The sequence below is a fragment of the Trachypithecus francoisi genome, unplaced genomic scaffold (genome assembly GCF_009764315.1).
Source record: "Trachypithecus francoisi isolate TF-2019V2 unplaced genomic scaffold, Tfra_2.0 Lachesis_group5, whole genome shotgun sequence".
In the NCBI taxonomy this organism is placed as follows: domain Eukaryota; kingdom Metazoa; phylum Chordata; class Mammalia; order Primates; family Cercopithecidae; genus Trachypithecus; species Trachypithecus francoisi.
Window position 1 is genome coordinate 58,713,824 of NW_022681470.1, and position 26,943 is coordinate 58,740,766.

General features: G+C 46.8%; 1 protein-coding gene across 1 annotated transcript in view; it reads right to left on the reverse strand.

Annotated features, from left to right (window-relative positions):
* The window catches only part of LMOD1 (leiomodin 1), a 53,476-nt gene that overhangs the window by 17,168 nt on the left and 9,365 nt on the right, over positions 1-26,943 (reverse strand). The window lies entirely within an intron of this gene.

Consider the following 26,943-nt stretch of genomic DNA (forward strand, 5'->3'; position numbering starts at 1 on the left):
CGGCCAGCAGGGGCTTGGTGAGCAGAGCTGGTGAAGACAGCCTGGTGCCAAGGCCCAGGGCAGGCCAAGACAGGGGTAAGATGAGTGGGCATTTGGTGTGAGGGGCCAGTGATGCAAGGAGAATGGATGCTTGTGACTCCATCCCATCTCTGGAAAGGGAACCCAGGGCTCTGCCTTTCAGCAAGACCCGCAGCAGAGCATTGCAAAGCAACCCACATCCTTTCCCAAGGAGGCCGAGCCTGAGACAGCCTCCCTGGAGGGTCCAAGGTCACATGTGCACCTGTCTAGTTTGTGCCCTCTACTAGTGGCTCTCCAGACTCTCTTTCCCCTCCCTCGGGGAACTGGGTCCAGATCAGGGTGGTCCCACACCAGGTTTGACTGCAGGACACATCCATATATACATTAAACTTCTGACCAGGCACGGTGGCTCATACCTGTAATCCCTGCACTTTGGGGAGGCCGAGGTGGGCGGATCACCTGAGGTCAGGAGATCGAGACCAGCCTGACCAACATGGTGAAACCCCATCTCTACTAAAAACACAAAAATTAGCCGGTGTGGTGGCAGGCGCCTGTAATCCCATCTACTTGGGGGGGCTGAGGCAGGAGAATCACTTGAACCCGGGAAGCGAAGGTTGCAGTGAGTGGAGATGGCTGTGTGCGTGACAGAGTGAGACTCCATCTTAGAAAAAATAAAAACAAAAACAAACTTCCTAGAGTCCACATTGAGAAGTACACCAGGGTCTTTGGCCACCTGCTAAGAGCTGCAACCTTGAGGATGTCCAGAGCTGTGAGGGAGGAGGTGGGAGCTGAGAGGCAGTGAGGCAAGTCAGGCCAGCTCCCAGAGCCTGCCCACCACTGACGTTCCTGAAAGGAATGTGATAAACAAGGAGAAGCCCAGCCCCACTGGGCCAGAGGTGGGAAGCTGGGACCAGGGCGGGGGAATGACAGCCATTTTATTCTCCATCTTCACCCTTTCTCCCAAAGGACTGAGCAGCTGGGAAGAAGTCGAGTTTGTTTTAGCAAACAAGAGACTTATTAGCATCAAGCTAAGACACAACTCCCAGAACTGTCCTCTGTTATCTACTTTCTTTAGTGGCTTTTCCTTGGACCACCACTCAAAAAGTGATGTTTCAGGCTGGGCACAGTGGCTTATGCTTGTAATCCCAGCACTTTGGGAGGCTGAGGCAGGTGGATCACTTGAGGCTTGAGACCAGCCTGGGCAACATGGTGAAACCCCATCTCTACCAAAAATACAAAAAATTAGCCAGGCGTGGTGGTCAGTGCCTGTAATCTCAGCTACTCAGGAGGCTGAAGCAGGAGAATCACCCGAAGCCGGAAGGCAGAGGTTGCAGTGAGCTGAGATTGCACGACTGCACTCCAGCCTGAGCGACAGAGCCAGACTCTGTCTCAAGAGAAACAAAACAAAACGAAACAAAACAAGACAAAACAAAACCATGCTGTTTCAGGACGAGGCTCATCTCCTTAATCCTCAATTCTCATCTAGATCATTGCCAGCCCTTTTGCTGCTGAGGAAGGTACGTGGGCAAGAGTGAGACTTAAGCCCTGCCAAATGGAGGCTGCTACTGTGAAACGGGGACACCTCCAACATTTGAATTCAGAGTTTCCTTCCTTTTTAAAGCTGAATAGTATTCCATTGTATGTATGTACCTTGATAATTTAGCATTTTATGTACATACACAGCTTGTTTATCTATTCATCCACTGATAGACACTTGGGTTGTTTTTGGGATTGTGAATAATGCTGCTATGAACATGGGTGTACCCATATCTGTGTAGGTCATTGCTTTCAACTCTTTGGGAGTGTAGATGGACCCAAACGTGGAACTGCTAGAATGAGACCCAAATTCTGACTTCTCTACACCACCCACCTCGACTGCTTCACCTCTTGTTCTATTCAGCACGTCAGTCACCATCTTGCCAGTATCCTCAACCCCAATCACATGCGCCAGCCAAAGCCCCAACCCTACAGCCAAAGCACCAACTGCAGGTCTGTGTGGCTCCTCCTCCCAGGTGCTGGGCTGTCTGGGGAAAGTAGCTCACACCCCACGTGGTGCCATCCACTGTCTACAGCTCCTGTGAACCCTCATGCTCACAAATGGCGCCAATGCTGAGGAGCAGCTTGAGAGTCAGAAGGCCAGGGTTCCACGCTTTGCTCTTATATCAACATGGACAGGTTAATTTGCCTTCCTCATCTGTAAATTGGGGATCACATCTGGTACCGGGCGGTAGTAAGGCTTCAGTGAGGTGAGTGGATAACACATTTACAATCGTGCCAAATGCACAGGAAGCTTTCAATAAAAGGTAACTGTCTTTATGGGTCTAGCTCTCTCCTGGTTCTTCACAGCATCTATCCGAATTCTTCTCCCTTCTCTTAGTATCTCTTGTCCCACTCCACCCCTATTCTTGGCAGACAATCTCCTCTAATTTCTTCCCAGGCAGAGAGAGGAAACAACTCATGGCAACTCTCCAACTTCCTGCCAGCTCTCCTACACACTCACCTCCAGGCTCAGCTGTCACCCTTCCCTCTCCTCCTGCCCGGGCCCACCCCTCCCCACGCGCTCTGGTGCCCACCCCTCCTCCCCACATTACACTCCCCTGCCCTCTCCCACAGCCTTAGCCTCTCCCTCTTTCCTGGCGCCTTCCCACCACCCTTTAAACCTGCCCATCTCTCCCGGTTAATCAGATCCTCTTTCTGCCCACGGTCCCTTCCAGCTGTAGCGTCAGCCTTCCCGTATACCCAAACTTCCCCAAAGAGATCTACTTTTTGATCCCTATTCATTCCTTAATCCAACACACTCTTGCCTCACCCCCAACATTCCATGGAAATTAGTTTCATCCAAATCACTTCTGACCCTCCTGTTGCTAAGTCGCATTTATATTTTATTTCTTATGTTGCTCAAACTGCATGGGAAGCATCTGGTGCTGTTGGCCAGGCCCTCCCTTCAAAACGCTTCCCCATTGGTCTCCACCACAGCCTTCATGGCTTTCCTTCTAGCTTTCTGACAGCTCCTTTAGGCCTCCTTCAAGGTCCCTCTTCCTTGAGAAATGTGGGTGTTGGCAAGGTCTTATTTTAGGCCTCCTTTGTTTTCACCTTTAGACCCTCTCCCTGGATTATCTCATCCATTCTGATGGCATCTGCTGCATTCTACGTACTGATGTCTCTCAAAGCTGGATCTCTGGGCCAGACACTACTGGGAAGGTAGTACTGTATAATGAATATCTTGGTTTGTGTGCCCCAAAGTACCTCAAAGGAGGAATCTGTGGGGAGGCAACATGGACCCCTCTGTACTCACTCACCCTTCCCTACCAGTAGCCTAAGGGATTTTGGAGGAAGGCTGAGAAATCGACCTATTCCATACTCCCTCATTACCCACACACAGATACTACAGCCTGAACACCACTCAAATCAATCCCTCTCCTCCATCCTCATTGATGTTCCCTTGGTCCAGGCCACTATCACCTCTCACAGGGTTATGGCAACAACCTTCTCCCTGGTTTCGCTGACCTCCTCCAGGGCGATCCTTGTACTGCAGCCCCAGGGACCTTGCTGAAGGGCAGACCCAAACATGAAGCCTTTCGTGGCTCTCCAGTAGCCTCAGCATGAAGTCCAGACTCACAGGCCCTTCGTGACCTGGCCGCTGGCCTCCCTCTGTCAGTGCCTTCTCTTGGCCTTCCTCCCTGCAGTCGCCATGCAGCTGCCCTCCTCTCCCAGGTGCTAGAAGGAGCTGGCCTCTGGGCCCTTGCAGTGATGTTCTCACCACTTGGAAAGCTCTACTTCCTCTTATCCTGATAAACTCTTACCCTGTATCTAGAGAAGTTTTAGCTTAGATCTTTAATTCTTCTGGATTTTACCCTGGGATATGACACAAGGTGACAGTTTTACTACCTAATGTCTGAACTTTTTTTTTTTTTTTGATACAAGGTCTCACTCTCTCCTCTGGGCTGGAGTGCAGTGGTGCGATCATGGCTCACTGCAGCCTTGACCTCCTCTGGCTTGTGATCCTCCCACCTCAGCCTCCTAGGTAGCTGCTACTACAGGCATGCACCACCACACCCAGCGGATTTTTGTATTTTTTGTAGAGACAGGGTTTCGCCATGTTGCCCAGGCTGGTCTTAAACTTCTGTGCTCAAGCGATCCACACACCTTGGCCTCTCAGAGTGCTGGGATTACAGTGTGAGCCACCAGACCTGGCTTGAACTACTTTTATGATCAGAAAAATACCACAAAGGCACATCTATTCCAGCACTTTGGAAGGTCAGGGTGAGAGGATTGCTGGAGCCCAGGAGTTCAAGACCATCCTGGGCAACATGGCGAAACTCTGTCTCTACAAAAAAATACAAACATTAGCCAGGCGTGGTGGCATGTGCCTGTAGTCCTAGCTACCTGGGAGGCTGAGATAAGAGGATCCCCTGAGCCAAGGGAGGTTGAGGTTGCAGTGAGCTGTGATCATGCCACTGCACTCCAGCCTGAGCAACAGAGAGAGACCCTGTCTCAAAAAACAAAACAAAACAAAAACCAACAAAGACTGTTTTATGAAAAAGAAATAAAAAATTTTGTCTTTAAATAACTGGGTTCAGCAGCAAAAAACAAGACAAAATTAAAAACCAAGAGGTATCAGGCTGTGGTGTGGGAAGGAGGGATGGATGGGGCCAGAGGTGAGAGGGGATTCCCTGTCACCGTACTCAGTCTTCAGCCCGGCTGTGCTGTGCCCAGGACCTGCCTCGCAGCCTGGCCTTTGCCTAGCTCTGTTCCAGCAATTACAAATCAGCCCCAGTGATAAACATCAGTGCTGAGCAGAGGGCCAAAGGGTCTCAGGCACTGCCTTCAGCTCCAGCATAAACAGAAAGGCCATGATTCATTTTTACCTCCCAAGATGATCTCCAGGGGTCGGAGTGGTGCAATGGCAGCCAAGAAAAGGCCAGTGGTTTGTGAACCTGGGAAAAGAGGGCATTTTCTGACGCAGTCCTGCGGGAGACCAGGCTTTACAAGAGGAGCGAGTGCCACCATCTCAGGGCCTGCTCTGTCTTTGTAGGGAAGGGGAGCAAAGAAACCTTCCGGAAAAGACAAAGATAATGTGCAATGTGGGTGGTTGGGCACTTGCACTGCAAGTGTCACCTGCCTTGAGTCTTTAAGGACCAGGGCTTCTAGTGAAAGGGATGGTAAATGGGGGAAGGTGGCCTGACCTCAAAAGCCTGCCAAGAGCTATCAAGAGGCACCAGAAAGGAAGGCAGGGTGAGCAGTGTCTGCATTTCACCTAGGCCCTCACTCCTACCAGCAAGGCTTCTGCATTTACTGCAAGTAGAGAAAGAGGTGTTTTGAGGTGAGGGCATGCATCACAGCCTGCAATAGCAAGACTTCACAGGCAGTACCATTCTGGCTTCTGTTTGGGGGTTTTGAAGAACCCATCTCTAGGGGACTGAAGGTTCTTGTGGCAGATCTTCTCAGCCAATGAAGGGTCAACTCCATTGCTTTCAGCAGACCTAAATGCTTTGCCAACTGGTCTGATGACTCATACTGGGAAGCTTGTAGCAAAACCCATTTTTGGAGAAACCAGGAAATCTCTTTGGGGAGATAAACAAGTCACTGTAGCACTCTGCTCTCTGAAGTGCCTGGCTAGTACTTTCTGCTTCTTCATTTTATCCCAGCACCAAGGAAAACCCAAGCAAGTCTGGGAAATGTTGTAAAGATCTACACAAATGCAAGCTATTTGTCCCAGGCTTCTGGGTCCCACGGAGGTCCCGGAGGGTGGCAGAAGGAACATGCTGTTCTTTCGCTGCCTGGGGCTGTGAGCAGGAGGCCTGGCTTTTGCACAGCCCTGCTCCTGTTCCTTCTAAACAGAAAAGGGTGCATTGGCTGAAGCAGGAGCAGCTTTATGATTTCTGACCTCTGCAGTCCTACAGGGCCCTAGGCTCAGAAGGGCCCTACGCTTGGTTTAATTCTCTGCTGTCATCATCTTGAAAGTCTTTAGTAATTCTTGAATACATTTTCATTTTGCACTAGGTCCTACAAATTCTGTAGCCAGTCCTAGGCCTAAGAGGTCAGGGGTCAGGGGTGGCACAGCTCTCTGCCTTCCTGCCTTCTCCATCTTCAGGAATGGCACTCCCACCCCACAGACACTGGGACATCAACCTTGACTCTTCCTGTTCCCTTGCCACATTCCCTTCATCCTACCTTCCAAATATAGCTCAGATTAGCTTCCTCACATCCCCTCACCATTGCTGTGGTTGGGGCCTCCATCATCTCTTGCCTCCTAACTGAACCCCCTGCCTCCTGTCTTCCTTCTCTTTGAGTACACCGTGTAGCCAGAAAGACCTTTCAAAATGTGATTCTGATCCATGGCTCCCCTGCTTTCAGGAGGAAGTGCAGACTTTGTAGCATGGCAACAAAGCCCTCCATGACCTGGCCTGCACCTGCCTCTGAGCACCCTCCCCTTCATGCCTGCACTCTGGTTGCAGTGAGGAACAGCCACGCTGGACTTTCTTGGGTCTTGCTGCCCTGCCCCATGCTGGACTCTCTTGGATCTTGCTGCTTATGCATGCTGCTCCTGCCACACAGGAGGTCCTCTCGCCTTCTTCTCTGCCTGGCTAACACTTCTTCTTTTGTTCCTCCTCCTTTTTTTTAACGTTATGTATGGAAAAGCTCAATTGTACAACAAACTACAGAGAACAGCACAATGAACCTCAAGGTACCCATTGCCCAGTTTTAGTGATTCTCCACATATGGACAATCTTGTTTCAACTGATGCCCACCCATTTTTGTCGCATCCTCAGATTATTAAAAGCAAATTCCAGGTGTATCCTTTCATGCATACATAGTGTAGTGTATTTTTTAGGGACAGGATCTCACTCTGTCATCTAGGCTGGAGTGTAGTGGTATGATCATAGCTCACCATAACCTCAAACTCCTGGGCTCAAGTGAACCTCCTGCCTCAGCTTCCCAAGTAGCTAGGACTACAGGCATGTGCCACCATGCCTGGCTAACTTTTATTTTTGTAGAGATGGGGTCTTGCTATGTTGCTAGGCTGGTCTCAAACTCCTGGCCTCAAGCAATCCTTCTGCCTTGACCTCACATGTGCTGGGGTTACAGGTGTGAGACACCATGCCTGGCCTCAGTGAGTATCTCTAAAAGACAGAAACGTTTTTGTTTTTTTGGTCAGAGTCTCAGTCCTTCACCCAGGCTGGACTGCAGTGGCACTCACTACAACCTCTGCCTCCTGGGTTCAAGCAATTTTCCTGCCTCAGCCTCCCAAGTAACTGGGATTACAGGTGCCCACCACCACACCTGGCTGATTTTTTATTTTTAGTAGAGACAAGGTTTCACCATGTTGGCCAGGCTGGTCTCAAACTCCTGACCTCAGGTGATCTGCCTGCTTTGGCCTCCCAAAGTGCTGGGATTACAGGCACGAGCCACCATGCCTGGCCCCTTTTCTTCTGTTTTAACCTGACTCTGTGTCAGAAAGTCCTTCTGGTCCTGTTATCCCAGGGGCTGTATAAAGCAAGGTGGCCCCTTCTCTTCTATGTGAGTGCTCTGTATGTATTTCAGATGTATTGGGTCCTCTCCCTGAGGCTGCTTTTCTGTGGGCTAGAAAAGTTCCTCTGTTAGACTAAGTCTGTCATTCCAGCCTGACTAGAATTTTCTAGATCCTGGTTCTGCTGTTTAAAAGCTCACTGTGACTCTCCGCTTCAGATAATCTGCCAATGTGGTACATATGCCTTCTACATCTTTTTGTCCACTAACCAGGGCAGAACTCTCTGGTATCCTACTACACGCCTCCAGGGAGCCACCACCTGCACCACCTTCCAGTCCACATCTCTCCATCCTGGCCACTAAACCATCATGAACAGCCTTCTTCAATGTCTTCCTAAAGTCTCCAGAACAGCCCAGGACTTCAAAGAGTAGAGAGCATATATTGGCTTCGATGCCATTTCCACCCACCACTGGCTTTTTTTTTTTTTTTTTTGAGACTGAGTTTTGTTCTTGTCACCCAGGCAGCTGGGATGCAATGGCACAGTCTTGGCTCACTGCAACCTCAACCTCCCGGGTTCAAGCGATTCTCCTGCCTCAGCCTCCCGAGTAGCTGGGATTACAGGCACCCATCACCACACCCAGTTAATTTTTGTACTTTTAGCAGAGACAGGATTTCGCCATGTTGGCCAGGCTGGTCTTGAACTCCTGACCTCAGATGATCCGCCCACCTCGGCCTCCCACCCACCACTGACTCTTACTGGGGCTTCTTACCCCAGTAAAATGACATACTTTCCCCAGGCCTTGTGAATTGTTCTGGAAAGACATCATGCTACAGGGTCAATACAACTCCTAAATGCAGCTCCCTTTTAGCAGCTGAGGTCCTTGGAGACACCGTTTTTTCCTATGCCAAGGCCACAGAGACTAGAATTCCACTTGCTTGCTAAGGGAGTCAATCATAGTTGAGAAACAGCTGAGGATTAAGCTGAGTTTTTAAGCTCAAGGACAACTGGGAGGTGGGTCTGGATATTCTACTGGAAGGGAGAAAGAAAAGCCAAGACCTAGTGGGAAGAGAAGGAGCAAACAAGGATGTCAAGCCATTAAATCAAGGAGGCCAAGTGGCCTCTACACAGTGCAGGACCCAGTGAATATAGAATAGGGGGTGGGAGGCCGGGCGTGGTGGCTCACGCCTGTAATCTCAGCACTTTGGGAGGCCGAGGCAGGGGGCTTGCTTGAGCCCAGGAGTTTGAGACCAGCCTGGGCAACATAGTGAGACCCTGCCTCTAAAAATAAAAAATTTAAAATTTTTTTTAAAAAGTAAGAAAGAAAAGAAAAAAAGAAAGGAAATTATGAGATCTTGGACCAGGCTGAGCACTGAGCACAGAGGAGTGGAGATGCATTCCACAGACATTTCTAGGGTACAGTTAATAACATTCAGTGAAGTGGACAATGATGAGAAGTGGAGGATGACTCCACGATTTCCAGTTTGGTTGCCTGGTTACAGAGTGATGCTTATAACCATGGCAGGGAATATGGAGGGGAGATGAAGATGGCACTTGAGATGATCAGCTGTTTTGGCCATGACAAAATTTAAATGCATAACAGTTTGGCATTAATAAAGATCTGGGCTGGGCACGGTGGCTCACTTCTGTAATCCCAGCACTTTGGGAGGCTGAGGCAGGCGGATCAAGAGGTAAGGAGCTCGAGACCAGCCTGGCCAGCATGGTGAAACCCCATCTCTACTAAAAATACAAAAATTAGCTGGGCATGGTGGTGCGTGCCTGTAATCCCAGCTACTCGTGAGGCTGAGGTTGGAGAATTGCTTGACCCCAGGAGGTGGAGGTTGCAGTGAGCCAAAATTGTGCTACTGCATTCCAGCCTGGGAGACAGAGCGAGACTCCATCTCAAAAACAAATAAATAAAAAAAAAATAAAATGAAGAAAGATCTGGGGCTCAGGAAGGAGATCTAGGCTTGACAGGTAGATTTGGGAGTCACTGGTGTATACGTAGCAATGAAAACCAGAGTAAATATGGTGACTCTGAAAAGTGAGTTATCAGGAAGAGGAAAGGGACTTACACAATGGGAGCAAGAAAATCATCACATTATTTAATGAAACAAAATCCATGCCCTTTGAGATTGGCAAAACCATGATGAGATATACTTCACACCTTCTGGGTGTCTATAATAAAAAAGACAGACAATAATAAGTGTGGACAAGGATGTGGAGAAATTGGAACCCTTGTATGTTGCTGGTAAGATATAAATAGTGCAGCCACTTTGAAAAACAGTCTGGCAGTTCCTCAAAAAATTAAACATAGAGTTGCCATATGACCCAGCAATTCCATGCCTCAATACAGACCCAAGAGAATTGAAAATATATGTCCACAAAAATCTTCTACGCAAATGTTCACAGCAGCATTACTCATATTAGCCCCAAAATGGAAAGCACCCAAACTCTATTAACTGAAGAATGACTCAGCAAAATGTGGCGCATCATTAAAATGGAATAATATTCAGCCATTAAAAGGAATAAAGTGCCATGCTCTATCATAGATGAACCTTGAAAATATGATAACTGAAAGAAGCCAGATCTGAAAGACCACGTTATACGATTCCATGTACACAAAATGTCCAGAATAGGCAAATCTGTAGAGACAGAAAATAGATTAGTGGTTGCCAGTGGCTAGTGGGAGGAGAAACGAAGGCTAGTGGGAGGAGAAACTGATGATAAGTGTGGGGTTTATTTTGGGACTGATGAAAATATTCTGGAATTAGACGGTGGTATTACACAACTTTGTGAATATACTGAATATATTTTCACACTGAATATACTGAATATAATATTGTTATATATAATATAGTATATATAATACACTATATTCATTGAATATACTGAATGCTGTTTTTTTTCTAAAAACACTGATATTTAAAAGGAGTGTTTTTTTTTTTTTTTTTTTGAGATGGAGTCTCACTCTGTCACCCAGGCTGGAGTGCAGTGGCATGATCTTAGCTCACTGCAACCTTCACCTCCTAGGTTCAAGTAATTCTCCTGCCTCAGCCTCACGAGTAGCTGGGATTACAGGTGCGCACCACCATGCCTGGCTAATGTTTGTGTTTTTAGTAGAGACGGGGTTTCACCATGTTAGCCCAGGCTGGTCTCAAACTCCTGACCTCAGGTGATCCACCCACCTCAGCCTCCCAAAGTGCTGGGATTACAGGCATGAGCCACCATGCCTGGCCTGAGAGTGAATTTTATGGTGCATGAATTATGTCTCCATAATTTTTTTTAAAATTATTTATTTATTTTTATTTATTTATTTTTTGAGATGGAGTATTGCTGTGTGGTCCAGGCTGGAGTGCAGTGGCGTAGTCTCGGTTCACTACAACCTCTGCCTCTTGGGTTCAAGCGATTCTCCTGCCTCAGCCTCCCGGGTAGCTGGGATTACAGGCACCCGCCACTATGCCTAGCTAATTTTTTGTATTTTTAGTAGAGACGGGGTTTCACCATACTGGCCAGGCTGGTCTCGAACTCCTGACCTCACGTGATCTGCCTGTCTTGGCCTCCCAAAGTGCTGGGATTACAGGCATGAGCTACCATGCCTAGCCTAATTTTTTAAGTTTAAATTTAAAACTTTAAAAGAGATTCTGTTTGGGTTTTTTTTCCCCCTTGAGACAGGGTCTTATTCTGTCATCTAGGCTGGAGTGCAGTGGTCCAGTCACGGCTCACTGTAGCTTCAACTTCCCAGGCTCAAGCAATCCTCCTGCCTCAGTCTCCCAAGTAGCTGGGGTGCATAGCACCACTCCAGGCAAATTTTTGTATTTTTTATAGAGATGGGATTTTGCCATGTTTCCCAGGTTGGTCTTGAACTCCTGGGTTTAAGCAATTCTCCCACTTCCACCTCCCAAAGTTCTGGGATTATAGGCATAAGCCACTTTGCCTGGACAAGATCATGGTCTTAATTACATTAAAATTATAGAAGAGTTATATTAAACAAAATCTTATTTCACATGTTGTGCTTATCTTCTCTTGCTTTAACATCTAAAGGATAAAGACTAAGTACATGAAAAAATAAAAACAAAAACAAGCACCCAAACTATTTCTGAGCGAGGAACTGTTTGCAATTTACAGTGGTTGTAAAAGCTAAATTGTAGACCAATGGAAAAAATGTGAGCTACATATGCAACTTTAAATGTTCCAGTAGCCACATTTTATTTATTTGTTTATTTATTTGAGATGAAGTTTCGCTCTGTCACCCAGGCTAGAATGCAGTGGCATGATCTCAGCTCACTGCAACCTCTACCTCCTGGGTTCAAGCAATTTTCCTGCCTCAGCCTCCTGAGTAGCTGGGATTGCAAGTCGGCACCACCCCACCCAGCTAATTTTTGTATTTTTAGTAGAGATGGGGTTTCACCATATTAGTCAGGCTGGTCTCAAACTCCTGAACTCAAATGATCTGCCTGCCTCAGCCCCCAAAGTGCTGGGATTACAGGCGTGAGCCACTGAGCCAGGCCAGGAGTGACTCTTGACAGCCCTTCCCCAGGGTCTCCCAGAGGGCAGCGCTGGAGCATGGCCAGCGCCCATCTCAGAGTGCAGAGGGTTTCCAGAGTGCAGCAAAGTGACAGGAAAGCTGCTGCTGAAATGGCCACCAGGACTGAGCAGCGCCCATCCTGGAATTGGACACACAGTGGATGCTTCATAACTGCTAAACAAAGAGATGCATCTCCCATTCAGGTGGAGGCCCAAAAAGAAGTCTGGAAGGACAGATTATTTTTTCTATTAAGTTATGCACAGTTTGTTGCAACTTGAGGTCAAAAGAAAGCGTTCAGAGCTAGTACAGTGGCTCAAGTCTGTAATCCTAGCTACTCAGGAGGCTGAGGCAGGAGGATCCCTTGAGACCAGGAGTTTGAGATCAGCCTGGGCAACATAGTGAGACCCTGTCTATTTTTTAAAAAATTGTTTTTAATTGGCCAGTTGTAGCCAGGTGCAATGGCTTATGCCTGTAATCCCAGCACTTTGAGAGGCCAAGGAGGGGGCAGATTGCTTGAGTTCAGGAGTTCAAGACTAGCCTGGGAAACATGACAAAACCCCATCTCTACTAAAAATACGGAATGTTAGCTGAATGTGGTGATGCATGCCTGTAGACCCAGCTACTCAGGAGGCTGAAGTGGGAGAATCTTTTGAGGCCCAGAAGTCAAGGTTGCCATGAGCTGTGATCGTGCCACTGTACTCTAGCCTGGGTGACCAGGAGTGCAATGCTATCTCAGAAAGGAGAGGAGAGTGGAGGGGAGGGGAGGGGAGGGGAGAGGAGAGAAGTGAGAAGAAAGGGAGGGAGGGAAGGAGAGAGAAGAAGGGAGGGAGGGAAGGAGAGAGGAAGAGAGGGAGGAAGGAAGGAAGGAAGGAGGAAGGAAGGAAGGAAGGAAGGAAGGAAGGAAGGAAGGAAGGAAAGAAAGAAAAAAGAAAGAGAGAAAGAAAGAAAGGAAAAAAAATTAGCCATAATTTTTCATAGTGGCATGTGCCTGCAGTCCCAGCTACTCAGGAGGCTGAGGTGGGAGGATGAACCCAGGAGTTCAAGGCTGCAGTGAGTTATGACTGCACCATGGCACTCTAGCGTGTGTGACAGAGCAAGACCCCATCTCTGGAAAAAACAAAAAACAAAAAAGAGAGAGGGAGAGAGACAAAGAAAAGAGCTCAAGATCCTCCGGCCGGGTGTGGTGGCTCATACCTGTAATCTCAGCACTTTGGGAGGCAGAGGCGGGCAGATCACTTAAGGTCAGGAGTTCAAGGCCAGCCATGGCCAACACAGTGAAACCCTGTCTCTGCTAAAAATACAAACATTAGCCAGGCATGGTGGCATCCGCCTGTAAGCCCAGCTGGTGAGGCTGAGGCAGGAGAATCACTTGAACCCAGGAGGCAGAGGTTGCAGTGAGCTGAGATGGTGTCACTGCACTCCAGCCTGGGCTACAAGAGCAAAACTCCATCTGAAAACAAAACAAAAAAATCTTCCTTGGCCACCAGCTGGTGGCCTCTCTAACCCTCAGATTCTTCACCTGTCAAGTAGATTAAAATTTACCTCCCCTGTCTACCTTATAAGGCTGAAGCAAGGATCAAATGAGATAATGTATGTGGAAGCCCATAAATCTTCAGATGCAAGGCATTAGGCTCTGCTTTTATTGCACATGGATGAGCTGGGGCATATTGTGTGATGTTCCAAGACAGCAACTAAATACTTACCTATAAGCTTCTGGGAGTAAGACACTTTCCATTTTTCTCCAGAAAATTAATTTGTATGACCATTTGGTTATGGTTTGGTATTGCTGTGGAATGGTTTTGGGGTAGGGCCCTGTAGAAGCAGGAGGATGAACTCGTTGACCTTCTCTTCTTGACATCCTCCCAAGACCTGAAAATTTGCAAGGCTGGAGCCTTGGGGTGTGTGTGTGTGTGTGTGTGTGTGTGTGTGTGTGTATCTATTTCTCTTTTTTATTTTTTAATTTTTTTGAGACAGGGTCTTTCTTTGTGCCCAGGCTGGGGTCCAGTGGTGTGATCATGGCTTACTGCAGCCTCGACCTCCCAGGCTCAAGTGATCCTCCCACCTCAGCCTCCCAAGTAGCTGCAACCACAGGCGTGCACCACCACACCTGGCTAATTTTTACATTCTTTTTGGAGAGATTGGGGGCGGGGTCTCCCTATGTTGCCCAGGCTGGTCTTGAACTCTTGGGCTCAAGCAGTCCTCCCATCTCAGCCTCCCAAAGTGTTGGAATTACAAGTGTGAGCCACCACACCCAGCCAATTTTCCTTTTAAGTAGTAACATTTTTTTTTCTTCCCCAAACAAAGGAAAACCAGGCATATCTGCTCTATCTATACTGCATACAAACTGACACACTTCCCCTCAGGGAGTCAAAGTGAGAGGGAGGTGGGGGTTTGCTCTGCTTGGCAGATAGTCCAACATCAGGAACTTGATCCTCTAAAAGAATCATATGTGTGGCCTCATGTTTCTCTGGGCTATGGAGTGTCTGTGCTGTGAAATGACGGTAAGTCTCCGTTGCCAGTACCCAGTGAGTCTTTTTTCTCTTTTGGGGGCTTTGTTTCACCCACCAGCCCATAAGGCTCAGCTGGGGAAGCAGTGTGTTAACTGTTCTGTTTATCATCTTGTTTGGCTGACTCCGTCTCTCTGGGGATGGGCGCCAAAGGCCAAGAGAAGGAGCCTGTGCTGATGCTCCGGGGATCTGTTTAGGGCCTTGGAAAGTGTATTTATGGAGAGCCATGTAAATGTCCAAATATAGGCAAATGGTTCAACACAGCCATACAATAGACTCTGATGACATCCATTGAAAACAATGTTTAGGAAGAATTTTTAGTGACATGGGAAAAGCAATTATAATATGATAAGCAAAAATATAAATAAATAAGGTAGGGAACACAATTTATGTGAATATGTGGCTGTGCACTAAATGATCTCAACTACAAAAAGAAAATACATACAGAATTATACACTCAAAAAAATTGAAGCTAGGAGCCGTAGCTCACACCTGTAATCCCAGCACTTAGGGAGGCTGAGGAGAGTGGACTGTTTGAGTCCAGGAGTTTGAGACTAGCCTGGACATCATGGCAAAACCCTGTCTCTACAAAAAAATCCAAAAAAAAAAAATATATATATATAGCTGGGAGTGGTGGCGCGTGGGAGCAGTAAGCTGAGATTGCACCACTGCACCCCAGCCTAAGCAATAGAGCAAGACCTTGTCTCAAAAACAAACAAGCAAGAAAATTGACAATGGTTGATATATTTAGCTAATAAGACAAAGAATTATTGGCTATTTTCCTTTTTTTCCTGTGTTTTGCATATTGTCTATAATGAGCCTTATTACATTATAAGCATATTTTTCTTCAAATAAAATAAATTTAGAAATATCATGTCTGTGTTCTTTGTATCACCCCCATATGCTTTTAAGGCGAAGATGACAGAGACTGGAAGTAAAAACAAAAGCCTCCCAACCTGAAAGAACTTTGACCATTGAAACACTTGTGTCTTTAGTACTCTAGGATCATTATTAGACATTTTCTTGGTGATTTAAAAATTATTATACTTGGTTGGGCATGGTGGCTCATGCCTGTAATCCCAGCACTTTGGGAGGCCAAGGTGGGAGGATCACGAGGTCAGGAGATTGAGACCATCCTGACCAACATGATGAAACCCCATCTCTACTAAAAATACAAAAATTAGCTGGGTGTAGTGGCGCGTGCGTGTAATCCCAGCTACTCAGGAGGCTGAGGCAGGAGAATCACTTGAACCCAGGAGGCAGAGATTGCAGTGAGCCAAGATCACACCACTGCACTCCAGCGTGGCAACAGAGCTAGACTCCATTTCAAAAAAAAAAAAAAAAGAAGAAGAAATTGCTATACTTTTCAGTGAAGTTGAGGACATGGGACAAGTGGGACAGGTGGGTTATCACTAAATAGCAAGTGGAAGAGATGCTGCCACTGGGGTAGGTGAGATGATCTACCTTGAGGAAACTCAGTGTAAGCAAAATGGTGCAATGTCAACCCTTGGCAACTGGAATTTCAGAAGAAAATTTAAGCCCTTACTACCCTAAGGCATCCATTATATAGAGTTAATTTCTTTCCTATGAATGGGACCAGCTAGCATCTTTGGGAGTGCTGTGTTTGGAATGTGTCCTCCAAAATTCATGCATTGGAAACTCAGTCCCCAGTGCAGTGGTGTTGGGAGGTGGGGCCTAGTGGGAGGGGTTTGGGTCATGGGGGCACTGCTTTCATGAATGGATTAATGCCATTATCATGGAAGTGGGTTTGTCATAAAAGGACAAGTTCAACTTCCTGGCTCTCTTTGGCCCTCACTTATCCTTCTGCCTGCTGCCATGGATAGGATAATGCAGCAGTGAGGCCCTCACCAGATACAGGCCCTTGATCTTGGACTTCCCAGCCTTCAAGATCATGAGCAAAATGTACTTCTGTTCATTATAAATCACATAGTCTGTAGTATTTTATTATAGCAGCACAAAATGGACTAACACAGGGGGAACTGAGGATATAGTCTCTCAGTTCATTTTCTCCAGGGCTTAATTATCTTACAGAAGCCTGGCTGAGAAAAGCTGATCAGTTGCCTACAAGGACCTAACCCAGTTCTGCTCCTCCTTTGCTCCAGCCTCACAACTCGGGCTTCAGAAAGGCAAGTCTGTGTCTACCCAGCTGCAGAACAGGTATATCCAGACACCTTCCAGGTCATCACAGCCACATACCCAAGCATTGGGCCTCCCAAAGGGGTGGGCTCCGTGAGTGCTCTGAAGAGGGCAGCTCCCTCTGCTGCTGTTATGTGTGTGATCCAAAGGGAAACCTGCTTGTAGCAAGTTCTCTAGGAGAGCTGTATTACTTTTTCTAGATCTAGAGGCAATGCTGCTGAACTTCTCCAGATACTTTAGGGAAGAATCCAGATGATGGGAGCTAAAGGTCTTATCTGAGTGCATACAGAGCAAATTATTAGCAAAAATGTTATTAATTATTATTATTATTATATTATTATTACTGAGACAGAGTCTCCCTCTGTTGCCCAGGCTGGAGTGCAGTGGCATGATCTCAGCTCACTGCTACCTGTACCTCCCAGGTTCAAACAATTCTCATGCCTCAACCTCCCGAATAGCTGGGACTACAGGTGTGGTCCACTATGCTTGGCTAATTTTTTTGTATTTTTAGTAGAGACGGGGTTTTGCCATTCTGTCCAAGCTTGTCTTGAACTCCTGACCTCAAGTGATCCGCCCACCTTGGCCTCCCAAAGTGCTGGGATTACAGGCATGAGTCACCACACCCGACGTGCAAAAATATTATTAATATTTTCTTTAAGGTCTATCTGTGGCCCTAGGGATCATAGGTGGACTTTATTTATTTATTTATTTATTTATTTTGAGACAGAGTCTGGCTAGTTGCCCAGGCTGGAGTGCAATGGCATGATCTTGGCTCATTACAACCTCTGGCTTCAAGTGATTCTCCTGCCTCAGCCTCCCAAGTAACTGGGATTACAGGCATCCACCACCACGCCCAGCTAATTTTTGTATTTCTAGTAGATCAGGCTGGTCTCGAACTTCTGACCGCAGGTGATTCACCCGCCTTGGCGTCCCAAAGTGCTGGGATTACAGGCGTGAGCCACCATGCCTGGCAAGTGAACTTAATATGTTAGTTTGTAATCTCAGACTACTACAGAGCTGGAAGACGGAATTGCAAGGAAATGAAGAAAAAATGGAACAAGTTTAAACTGAAGGGGAAATATGGCAGTGATCTATCCCAACAATTCAGACCTCAGAGTGTAAATTTTAGACTGATTTAATTGGTTATTTTTAAAACCTGGATAAAAAAGGATCACTGTCAAATCTTCCTTTATTTGACAAGTTGGATGCAAAATCATATTTTCAAATAGTCTCAGAAGAGTATAGATGAATTACAAATTTTGTAGATTCAATCAAGTGTGATAGAACTGCCTTTGCAAATTCCTCATCCTTCATTCATTCAACAGGCATCTATTAAGCCAGGTATTGTGTTCACTGCTGGGGACACGAAGATGAATAAGAGTCAGCCCTCATTCTTAAGAAGTTTGGGGGCCGGGCACGGTGGCTCAAGCCTGTAATCCCAGCACTCTGGGAGGCCGAGACGGGCGGATCACAAGGTCAGGAAATCGAGACCATCCTGGCTAACCCGGTGAAACCCCGTCTCTACTAAAAAAATATAAAAAACCAGCCGGGCGAGGTGGCGGGCGCTTGTAGTCCCAGCTACTCGGGAGGCTGAGGCAGGAGAATGGCGTAAACCCGGGAGGCAGAGCTTGCAGTGAGCTGAGATCCGGCCACTGCACTCCAGCCTGGGCGACAGAGCGAGACTCTGTCTCAAAAAAAAAAAAGAAGTTTGGGAAAAGCACAGAAACAGACAATGCTGAAATGATGTGTTACATGCCAATGGAACAGGAAGTGCCAGAACTTGCAGGTGGTGCTTTGTGAACACAGAGGTGGAGCACAACAACTCAGGCTGGAGGGGTCCGGAAAGCTTCTAGACAAAGTGTCAACTTAAGGCTTAAGTTAAGGCTTGAAAGAGGAATGAGGGTTGGCTAGACCTGGCATTCCAGTTGGAGGCGACAATATGTTCAAAGGCACTGGGAAGCAAGATAAAGCCTGGCGCTCTGGAGAACCAATGATCAAGTAAAACTGTAGGGTGAGAGTCAAGGTGAAGAGCATTCATAGCTTGAGAAACAGGAAGGCACTGGATCATCAGTGGCCTTCTAAGCCAGGCTAAGAAGTGTGAATTTGATGATGGAAGCTACACTGAGCAATTGAAGGCTTTTACAGAGGGAAGGTCAACTGTGGGGAGGATGGATTCCAATGGCACGAGAAGAGAGCCTGGGAGATGAGTTAGGAGGCTGTAACGTTCTCCTAGTTGATAAGTGATATGCGTGGGAGCAATAGAAGTTGAATTGCGAGGAGGGGCAGAGTCCAGAGAGATCACAGAGGCAGAAACAACAGGATCCTAACACCAGGAAAGTCTGGAGACACTGGGAGAGGGATTGGAGCAGGACAGCCCAGGGTTATGACGTAGGTGTCTGATTAGATGGTACTTCTATTCACCAAAGTGCAGAACACAGGAGGAAAAGCAGGTTTAGGGGCGGGGTGGGGTGACAATGATTAATTTATTTGCAGATCAGCTGAATTTGAGACACTTGAGGAGTCCAAGAGGCAACTGAATGATCTAGAACTCAAAATAGAGATCTAGGCCAGAGATAGAAAGAGAGCATACGGGGATAGCTGAATCCATGGGGTTGGATGAAGGTAGCCATGAAGACTGCATAGGAAGGGCAGAGCCCTAAACAATAATATTTAGGCAATAGAGTATGAGCTGCTCACAGAGGAGATTAAGAAGGAACAGCTAAAGAGATGAAAGGAAAACAAGGAGAATGTGCTGTATTGACACCGAGGGAAATGAGTGTTTTAAAGAATGACAGAGTGGTTAAATACCACAAAGTAAACAAACAGTATAAAGACTAAAAAGTATGCTCAGATAAAGGCAACAAGGAGGTCCCCAGATACCTCATCTGTGCAGTCGTGGGTGGGGGCAGAGACGTCTAGGGTGATAGTGAGCATAGATGCCATTTCCTACAGCTTAGCTAAGAAGGAAAGGAGAGAATGTGGGAATTGGGGAGAAAGAGCCAGTAAAACGGAATGTTGAAGAGAGAGAGAGAGATGTTTAAAGGAGCAAAGGTCCCTGTGGAGGCAGGAGATAATAGATTCTAAAAAGTGGGTCTGGGTAATAGTCTGGGACAGAAGAGGGATATCCTTTCCGTGGGATAAAAGAGAAAGGGAAAGCCAGGTTCGGTGGCTCACGCCTGTAATCCCAACACTTGGGGAGGCCAGGACAGATGGATCACTTGAGGGCAGGAGTTCAAGACCAGCCTGGTCAACTTGGCGAAACCTCACCTCTATTAAAAATACAAAAATTAGCTGGGCATGGGGGCACATGCCTGTAATCCCAGCTACTCAGGAGGCTGAGGTATGAGAATCACTTGACCTCGAGAAGCAGAGGAGGTTACAGTGAGCTGAGATTGTGCCACTGCACTCCAGCCTGGGTGACATAGTGAGACTCTGTCTCCAAAAAAAAAAAAAAAAAAAACAGGGAGAGAAAGGCGGGCAAAAGCTTGCATATATGTATGCTTGCAAGTTTTCAAGTGACAGAAGAGGAATCTGAAGACATTTTCATCTGATGGCTTCAAGTGTCTCCACGAAATATGAGGCTAGATCATCTGTTGAGGGTGAAAAGAGACATGTGACAAGAGAGTTTGTAAAGAAAGCCTGACGGGGCACAGTGGGACATGCCTATAGTCCCAGCACTTTGGGAGGCTGAGGTGGGACGATCACTTGAGCTCAGGAGGCAAGGTTGCAGTGAGCCATAATCATGCCACTGCACTCCAATCTGGGTGACAGGTATCAAAAAAAAAAAAAAAAAAGCTAATTTTTAGAATAATGTCCCAGAGGAGTGAGAAGAAGGAGTGTAGATGTTTTCTGGGCAGCTTTGAGGACTTGGCTGAGGTTATAGGGTTTTAATCCACAGAGGCACCAATATAGTGCTATTTGAGGCTGCTATTTTCTCCGGGTACGTTCAGTAGCTTGGATGTACCATAGAACTGCTAAATGGTTACTTTCATCCAGGCTAGGGGTGATGGAAGGTTGGGGAGGACTAAGCATGAGAATTGAGGATAATGTTCAGAATAACCATAGTAACATATAAGCCAAAGAGGAAAATTACAAGTAAAACCTGAAAATTGAGTGGAAAAGAAGTCAGTCCAGGCCGGGCGTGGTGGCTCAAGCCTGTAATCCCAGCACTCTGGGAGGCCGAGACGGGCGGATCACGAGGTCAGGAGATCGAGACCATCCTGGCTAACAGTGAAACCCCCGTCTCTACTAAAAAATACAAAAAAAAACGAGCCGGGCGAGGTAGCGGGCGCCTGTAGTCCCAGCTACTCGGGAGGCTGAGGCAGGAGAATGGCATAAACCCGGAAGGCGGAGCTTGCAGTGAGCTGAGATCCGGCCACTGCACTCCAGCCTGGGCGACAGAGCGAGACTCTGTCTCAAAAAAAAAAAAAAAAAAAAAAAGAAGTCAGTCCATATTGGGGGTAGGTAAGGCTAGGAATGAGAAGAGGCCATGAAGTAGGATATGCCTCTAAGTCATCATCTTTGGAAGAGATGAGTCCTGAGGTAGAGGAATCTGACCTGGGCTTTAGTGAAGTGTCCAAATCTCAGTAGAGAGGGTCAGGAGGACAGGAGGCAGAACATGCTGAAAAGGATATACAGCACTTAGTTGCTCTCAGAGATGGACTCCATTAAAAATGATGGGCTGGGAGGGGTGGTTCAGGCCTGTAATCCCAGCACTTTGGGAGGTTGAGGCTGGTGGATTGTTTGAGCCCAGGAGTTCAAGACCAGCCTGGGCAACATGGCAAAACCCTGTCTCTACCCAAAATAAAAAAATTAGCCAGGTATGGTGGTGCATACCTGTAGTCAGGAGGCTGAGGTGGGAGGGCCGCTTGAGCCCAGGAGGCAGAGGTTGCAGTGAGCCAAGATTGCGCCACTGCACTCTGGCCTGGACGACAAAGACCTTGTCTCAAAAAGAAAAAACAAAAAGAAAGAAATGATGTTGATGACTATCACTTAACTTAGTGCCTACTGTTTGCAAAGCACTATGTTAGACCTTCTTCAAACTTTTGTATCTTTTCCTCATGGAGACCTTCAAATTAGGTGGTATCATCCTTATTGACAGAAGAAGAAATTAAAGTTCACTATGCATTCTCTATGACCCAGAAATTCCACTCTCAGTTACATACCCAACAGAAACGAAGTCAGAAGTGCACTAAAAATGTCTGAAAATGTTCATAACAGCATTGTTTGTAATAGCTCCAAACTGGAAACAATCCAATGCCCATTAACAGTGAAATGAATAAATAAATTGTGGTATATTCACATAGGAAAATGCTGCATAGCAGTGAAGGTTTAAAAATGCTACAGATCCAGCCGGGCGCGGTGGCTTGCTCCTGTGGTCCCAGCACTTTGGGAGGCCCAGGCGGGTGGATCGCGTGGTCAGGATATTGAGACCATCCTGGCTAGCACGGTGAAACCCCGTCTCTACTAAAAAAAAAAATGCAGGGAAATTGGCCAGGCATGGTGGCGGGTGCCTGTGATTCCAGCTACTTGGGAGGCTGAGGCAGGAGAATGGTGTGAACCTGGGAGGTGGAGCTAGCAGTGAGCTGAGATCGTGCCACTGCACTACAGCCTGGGCAACAGCGCGAGACTCAGTCTCAATTAAAAAAAAAAAAATGCTACAGATGGTGTGGTGGCTCACGCCTGTAATCCCAGCACTTTGGGAGGCTGAGGTGGGTGCATAACCTGAGGTCAGGAGTTCAAGACCAGCCTGGCCAACCTGGTGAAACCCCATCTCTACTAAAAATACAAAAATTAGCTGGGCACGGTGGTGGGCACCTGTTATCACAGCTACTTTGGAGGCTGAGGCAGGAGAATCGCTTGAACCCGGGAGGCAGAGGTTGCAGTGAGCCAAGATTGTGCCATTGCACACCAGCCTGGGCAACAGGAATGAAACTCTGTCTCAAAAAACAAACAAACAAAAAAAAAGTGTTACAGACAACAACATGGTTGCATGTCACAAACATAAAGTTGAGTGAAAGAAGTCAGACACGGCCGGGCGCGGTGGCTCACGTCTGTAATCCCAGCACTTTGGGAGGCCGAGGCGGGTGGATCACGAGGTCAGGAGATCAAGACCATCCTGGCTAACACGGTGAAACCCCGTCTCTTCTGAAAATACAAAAAAACTAGCCGGGCATGGTGGCAGGTGCCTGTAGTCCCAGCTACTTGGGAGGCCGAGGCAGGAGAATGGCGTGAACCCGGGAGGCGGAGCTTGCAGTGAGCCGAGATCGCGCCACTGCACTCCAGCCTGGGCCATAGAGCGAGACTCCATCTCAAAAAAAAAAAAAAAAAAAAAAAAAGAAGTCAGACACAAAAAATACACGCTGCATGAGGCGCGCTCTCTCTCTCTCTCACTCTATATATATATTATATATTTTTATATATTATATATGTTATATATATTTTTATATATATATATATAAAAGCAAGACCAACCTAGGGGATTAGAAATCAGGATAGGGGCTATCTTTTTTTTTTTTTTTTTTTTTGAGACGGAGTCTCGCTCTGCCGCCCAGGCTGGAGTGCAGTGGCCGGATCTCAGCTCACTGCAAGCTCCGCCTCCCGGGTTTACGCCATTCTCCTGCCTCAGCCTCCCGAGTAGCTGGGACTACAGGCGCCCGCCACCTCGCCCGGCTAGATAGGGGCTATCTTTGGAGAGGAAGCTTGGGCGGGGACAGGACTGTGGTGCTGACAACATTCAATTTCTTGTTCATTTGTGATGATTCATGAAACTCTACACTTATGTTTTGTGCACATTTCTGTAAATATTTTATATTCCAATAAAATATGTTATAAAACATTATTGTCAACTAAAATGAAATATAGACAAGGCATTAAAGAATAAAATAAAATAAAGTGAAGCTTAGAAATATTAAATGCATTGCATTGGGGAGTTATACATGATATAAACGTTATGCACATGTACCCTAGAACTTAAAGTATAATAAAAAATTAAAAAAAAAAAAAAAAAAGAAAAAAAAGAAAAAAGAAAAAAAAAAAAAAAAAAGAAAATCTTGAAGCTAAGAAATCTTTAGTTTTCCCAAGTATGAACAAATGTATAGAACAGGTAGGCAGAATAGAAATAAAGATGCCTTGCCAATACTTTCTGGCATGCTACAAAAATCCACACATTAATCATAAAAAATTGGGGAGGGCTTTGTGGGTAACAAAGTCTTTGTCTCTGTGGGTAACATAGAAAAATGAGTATGAATAAAATTTGTGAATCAGTAGCAAAGTTAAGACTTTATCTCAACATATAAAAAAAAAAAAAAAAAAAGAAATATTAAATGCTTGTCTGAGGCCACCCAGCTGATAAATAGTCAATTTGGGAATCAGCCCCAGGTCCCCCTGGTTTGGCTTGCAAGTCCAGCGCTTGTCCCACCACACCAGCTGTCAGTCATATGCTGGGAAGGGACCAGTGTGCTCCCTCCTTCTCCTTGGGCATGGGTGGCTTTAGGGACAGAAGATCGATGCACTGGAGGTGAAAATCTACTGGATTTTCAAGCAGCTCTGGCAGCTGGCTGTTGTCTGTTGACTATTCTCATGCCAGATTTCATATCCGGAAGTACTTTCATGTTTTCTCTGCCCTCATCCAGGGAGCACTGAGCGTTTTTCTTGTGACCTGAGGCTTGACCTCTGACTATTGTCATAGTCTCCTTGGTTTCTCCTCCCTTCAGATCAACTTATGGCCACCAGTGCTGTCCTTCCAGAGCAGCACTTTGCACGTATGAGGCAAATCTCATCTTCCCATCACCACACTTATCAACCTGGCTGCATCTTGGTCCATCTCTGCTGCCTTCTCTCCTAATACAAGACATGACCACCTGCTGCTGACTCGTGACCCCTCAACTGAACTCCACCCCTTTTTGCCCCCTTTCCTGGTGTTAGAAAAGTCTCCCTGTCTACTGAATTATCCCCATCAGCCATGCTAGAATATTCCCTGTCTTTCAAAAATATCCTCCCTGATTCCACATTTATCTTCAGCTGCCACCCTACTATTCTGCTTCCCGTTAGAACAAAACTGAGGAAAAAAGAGACTTGTCTAGATGCTCCATCTCCAATCCTTATCCATATTCTCTCTTTTTAGTCCACTATTCACCACAGTGAAACCATTCTTGCCAAGGTTCCAATGGCTTCCATCTTACCAATTACTGGGATTGATTATCTGTCTCACCTTATTAAACCTCTCAGCAAGAATGGATGTGGTGGAGTACACGCTCTCCTTCTGGACGTCCTTTCTCACCTGATTTGGTGAAACCACTCTGAATGTCCTCCTACCTCTCAGTCCCTTCACTGGCTCCTTCTCCTCTGCCAACACCTAAATGTGGGTATAACAAAGGGCTGGGGCCTCCACTCACATTTATTCCCCAAGTGATCTCTTCCAGGCTCATGGCTTTCAGTATCATCCACTGACTGATGACACCCAAATTTAATCTCCTGTCCCCTCTTCCCACTGAGCCCCACACTTACACAACTCCTGTCAACCCAACATTTCCCCTTGGGGGGTCTACTAAGCACAACAAACTTAACTTGTTCAAATTAGAATTCTTCACCTCCCAAAACAACAACTTCCCTGCTGTTTCCCATGGCAGTAAAGGACATCAAATTCGGACGGTCGTGGTGGTTCACGCCTGTGATACCAGCATTTCGGGTTTTTTTAAATTATATTATTTTTTTCGACAGTCTCACTCTGTCACCCAGGCTGGAGTGCAGTGGCATGATCTCGGCTCACTGCAACCTCCACCTCCTGGGTTCAAGCGATTCTCCTGCCTCAGCCTCCCGAGTACCTGGGATTACAGGTGCCCGCCACCACACCCAGATAATTTTTGTAATTTTAGTAGAGACAGGGTTTCACCATGTTGGCCAGGATGGTCTCGAACTCCTGACCTCAGGCGATCTGCCCGCCCCGGCCTCCCAAAGTCCTGGGATTGGCCAGGTGCGGTGGCCCACGCCTGTAATCCCAGCACTTTGGGAGGCCGAGGCAGGCAGATCACCTGAGGTCAGGAGTTCAAGACCAGCCTGGCCAACATGGCAAAACCCTGTCTCTACTAAAAATACAAAACTTATCTGGGCTTGGTGGCGGGTGCCTCTAATCCCAGCTACTCGGGAGGCTGAGGCAGGAGAATCACTTCAACCCAGAAGGCGGAGGTTGCAGCGAGCTGAGATCATGCCATTGCACTCCAGACCTTGTCTCAAAAAAAAAAAAAAAAGGACATCAAATTCACCCAATAGCTTAGGCAGTACTGATCACCCCGACTCTTCTCTTTCCCCCAGTGCATCAGCCAGTTTCCATTTCTCATCAAACCACCTTTGAGCTCTCACCTGAGCAACAGAAACACCCTTCTAACTGGTCTCATTTCTGCACTCTTGCCTTCCTATAGTCTATCTGAAAGCTGGCAGAACGAGCCTTTTAAAGGCATAAATTAGATCACATGTCTCCCCTACTCAAAGCACTCCAATGACTTCTCATGGCATTTAGAATAAAAAGTCAAACTCTGCTGCCCTAAAAGCCCCACGTGATCGGAACCCTGCTTACTTCCAAGGCCTCGTCTCCTCCAGCCTCCTTCCCCACTCCTCTTGCTCTAGTTATGGGGCCTGGCTTTTCCTCTGATATCCTAACCCTGCCCCCACTCCAGGGCCTTTGTCTTTGATGTTCCCTCTGCTTGGAAAGCTTTTCCCCACATCTTTCCAAGGCTAGCTCCTTCGGTCCATTTAGAATCTGCTCAAATGGGCCAGGTGCAGTGGCTCACACCTGTAATCCCAACACTTTGGGAGGCTGACGCAGGTGGATCACCTGAGGTCAAGAGTTCGAGACCAGCCTGGCCAACATGGTGAAACCCCGTGTCTACTAAAAAAAAAAAAAAAAAAAAAAAAAATTAGCTGGGTGTGGTGGCAGGCACCTGTAATCGCAGCTACTCGGGAGGCTGAGGCAGGAGAACCACTTGCATCTGGGAGGCAGAGGTTGCAGTGAGCCAAGATCGCACCACTGCATTCCAGACTGGGCAACAGAGTGAGACTCCGTCTCAAAAAAAAAAAAAAAAGAATCTGCTCTAATGTCACCTCTTTTGGTGGTGAAGACCCTGACTATTTTGTCAGAAGTGGTCCCCCACTGATATGGTTGGTCATAAACTCTTCCCTTAAATGGCATTACTCTTTTTAGAAGATATATGTTATATGTTACATGCACACATGCTATATATGATCTGCATATGGAAATACATATATT